This window comes from Crocodylus porosus, unplaced genomic scaffold, assembly GCF_001723895.1.
Source record: "Crocodylus porosus isolate Cpor-Errol unplaced genomic scaffold, CroPor_comp1, whole genome shotgun sequence".
Classification (NCBI taxonomy): domain Eukaryota; kingdom Metazoa; phylum Chordata; order Crocodylia; family Crocodylidae; genus Crocodylus; species Crocodylus porosus.
Genome location: NW_017728924.1, coordinates 4,336,759 through 4,340,836, shown reverse-complemented (window position 1 = coordinate 4,340,836; position 4,078 = coordinate 4,336,759). Strand labels below are relative to the sequence as shown.

Genomic DNA, 4,078 nt, shown 5'->3' with positions numbered 1-4,078 from the left:
TGATGAAAGACCCATTTAATAGGTTGGCTTTTTCCTGGGTGTCAGTTGTCAGTTGTCCCATCTGGTTCAGCAGGGGTCCAATGTTGCTCTTGCTTTTCCTTCAGCTCCCCACATACATGAAAAAGGACTTTTTATTGTCCCTGATGCTCAAAGCTAGTTGGAGTTCAGTTGGGTCAAAAGGTATATTAGGAATAGTGGATTTGCCAAAGTCAAGTCATGCCTGACCAACCAGATTGCCTTCTATGATGAGATGACTGTGTCTGTGGATGCGGGAAAAGCAGTGAACACGGATATACCTTGACTTTAGCAAGACTTTTGAGATGATCTCCCACTAAATCCTTGCAGGTCAGCTAAGGAAATACAGGTTGGAGGAGCAGACTGTAAGGTGGATAGAAAACTGGCTGAAGCATTGGGCTCAGAGAGTAGTAATCAATGACTTGACGTCTAGTTGGCAGCCGGGATCAAGTGGAGTGTCTCTGGGGTTGATCCTGAAGCCAGTTTTGTTCAATATCTTCACCGGTGACCTGGCAGATGGGATGGAGCGCTCTCAGCAAGTTTGCAGATGGCACCAAGCTGGGGGGAGTAGTAGATACGTTGGAAGGTAGGGCTAGGATTCAGAGTGACCTGGACAAATTGGAGGATTAAACCAAAAGACATCTTGTGAGGTTCAATAAGGACAAGTGCAAAGTCCTGCACTTAGGACAGAACAATCCCACGCACTGGTATGGGCTAGGGGCTGACTGGCTGGGCAGCAGCTCTGCAGAAAAGGACCAGTGGACAGTAAGCTGAAGATGAGCCAACAGTGTGCCCTTGTTGTGAAGATAGCTAATGGCACACTGGGCTGCATTGGTAGGAGTGTTGCCAGCAGCTTGAGGGAAATGATTATTCCCCTCTGTTCTGCACTGGTGAGGCCACATCTGGAGTCCTGTGTCCAGTTTTGGTCCCACCGCTACAGAAGGATGTGGACAAGTTGCAGAGAGTCCAGCGGAGGGCAATGAAAATGGTTTGGGAGCTGGGGGACAGGACTTGTGAGGAGAGGCTGAGGAAACTGGGCTTATGTAGTCTGAAGAAGAGAAGACAAAGGGGGATTTAATAGCAGCCTTCAGCTACCTGAAGGGAGGCTCCAAAGAGGATGGAGCTGGGCTGTTCTCAGTGGGGGCAGATGACAGAACAAGGAGCGATGGGCTCAAGTTGCAGCAAGGGAAATTTATCTTAGACATTAGGAAACACTTTTTCACTAGAAGGATAGTAAAGCACTCTAGTTACCCAGGGAGATGGGGGAATCTGCATCCTTGGAGGTTTTTAAGACCTGGCTAGACAAGGCCTTGGCTGGGCTGATCTAGTTGGGGCTGGTCCTGCTTTGAGCAAGGGGTTGGACTAGATGTGACCTCCTGAGGTCCCTTCTAACCCTCATTTTCTATGATTTTATTATTCTAATTGTATGAGGTTTTGTCTGGAAATACATGTTCCAAACTGGAAACAATAAGTTATCCCAGATTTGTTGTATTACTAAAACCCTTCTTATTGAAATAACACTTGATTAGGATTAAGAGGTTTCATCTTGTACTCTGAGCATGAGCAGTGCTCTGAGTCCCATGTGATATATATGTAACATGTAATATGTAATGGGACAAGTTCACTGAGACAAATTCTCAGTGCAGACTACTGACCTACTAACGAACTGCAGTTTGCCTTATCGGCCTGGTTTACTCACAGGAACCTCCGCTTGCGTGCACTATCTCAGTGTTGTAATAGCATTGGCCTTGCATCTGCATTACTCATGGCACTTAACGGTGGATCTGCTTTATCAGGTCTTTCTCATCTGCTCTTTTCAGCGTGCATGTTTTACTCATGCGTCTAGCAACAGTCACCTCATGCTTGTTAGACAAGCCCAGTGTTTGTTATTTCTCTCTCTTTGAAATGCTTTTAAGTAGGATGAACCATTGAAAAGCGGTTGCTAGTTTTTTCACATACCCCAGATATGAACATCTTTGCTTATTCCTTCTTACCGATGTGTGTTGTTTAGGTAGTGTCATGTCTCAAATCCATTTTTCAGGCGCACTGATCAACACTTAACAAGCCTCAGGGTGTAGCAGGGTTGTTAACTTGGATGGGATGGATGCATTAAAAGTTTGTTAAACTCAGTGACACAAGATGACTCTGAAATTACTAAGGATTCAGTCCCTTCCATTATTTTTTTCATGAGAACATCTGTGCTTTGAAACAAGAAAAGCCTCAGCAAACACTAGTCCAGAGAGATTAATACTCCAGTGTGGGTGCCATCAAAAAGCTCACTGCAGAAAGGGAGAATGCAACAAAATTGGATAATTGAGAAATGACGTGCATTACCAGTGGACAATGAGGTGATGGGGAGAAGAGAAAGGGTCTTGGAGAATTAAAGTCATTAAAATCCTTGACGTAAGATGGAGCTCAGAGAGCACATTAGTATTAATTTAAAAAGCAATTGGAAAGGTGACAATACTGTAAAACGAGCTGCAAACAGTACTGTAGGGATCCAAAGCCATCTGTGGATGCTTATTTGTCGCTTTCATTGAGTGCAGCGGGAGCAGAACATGCATATCTGAGAACAGGGTTTAGCCTCAAGAATGAGTAAGGCAAATACAACATAAGCTCATTGTTCCTAGCGACAGATATACTCAGTAAATTGTCTTGAACGTCATCATCTCAATGCAGCTTTTTTTGCCCATCCTGGAGGCAAGATGGTTGTGCTGAAGACCAGTCCAACCAGGTTTCTGAGGAACTTCTGCCCGTGAACTCTGGGCCGCATCCCGTTCTCATGTGCACATTTCTGCACCTTCTTCCATGCTTACAAATGCAGCGGGATCTTGGTCAACAGAGAAAAGAGAAATTCTCTGTTGGGGTGAATGCTTATTCCCTGTACTAGACGTCTAGTGGGAAGCACCTGTCAACCGCTTTCGTTGCCAACTCCCCGTACAGTTGGGTGTGACCCAGCTGAGACCCGGGAAGCTCGGTGCTACTTCCAAGCCACTTTGCAGTCACTCCCCCAACCTCTGCATGCATTTGGCTTGGCAGAAAAGGCTTCATGGGAATCAACAACCTCCAGAAAAGTTCTACTGAAATGTCTACAGGGAGGGAAAAGATGCACACGGCCAAATATTGATTGATTTTACAGGAAAGGCATCACCATAGATATTTGATTGTGGTTAACGGTTAAAGGGAAGTGCCACAGGGAATAATATGTATAATAACAAAACAAAGGCCCAGGGTCAGTGAGGACTTAGTCAGGGAACTTTGGGAGGGACTAGACGTGTTCAAATCAGCAGGTCCAGATGCTCTCCACCCCAGGGTGCTCTGGCCAAGTGCTGGAGGCCTGGAAAAGGGGCAATGTGGTCCCCATTTTCAAAAAAAGGGAGGAAGGGGCACCCAGGAAATTATAGGCCTGTTAGTCTTACCTTGGTCCTGGGGAAGCTCTTTGAGAAAATTATCCAGGTGTACATCCGCAAGGGGCCAGCAGGGAAGTGCATGCTTAGGGGCAACCAGCATGGGTTCATTAGAGGCAGGTCCTGTCAGACCAACCTGGTGGCCTTCTATGACCAGGTCACAAAATCCTTGGATGCAGGTGTCACAGTGGACATAGTCTTTCTGGATTTTAGGAAAACCTTGGACACTGTTCCTCAGCCTGTTCTCGTTAAAAAATTACAAGATTGTGGCATCGGTACCTACACAGTCAGCTGGGTCGCCAACTGGCTGGAGGGCCGCACCCAGAGAGCGGTGGTGGACAGGTCATGTTCGACCTGGAGGGACGTGGGCAGTGGGGTCCCGCAGGGCTCGGTCCTCGGGCCCGCACTGTTCAACATCTTCATCAGCGACTTGGACGAGGGGGTAAAAAGCACCCTGTTCAGATTTGCTGATGCCACTAAGATGTGGGGGGACGTGGGCACACTAAAAGGGAGGGGTAGGCTGCAATCAGACCTAGACAGGTTACAAGGGTGGGCAGATGAGAATAGGATGGGATTCAACACTGACAAGTGCAAGGTGCTGCACCTGGGGAGGAACAACCGGCACCATACCTACAGGCTGGGGAACTCCCTTCTCG

At 47.0% G+C, this 4,078-nt stretch overlaps 1 long non-coding RNA gene across 1 annotated transcript in view; it reads right to left on the bottom strand.

Moving 5' to 3' along the window:
- Window positions 1–4,078, bottom strand: part of LOC109313612 — a 17,358-nt gene that overhangs the window by 4,783 nt on the left and 8,497 nt on the right. The window lies entirely within an intron of this gene.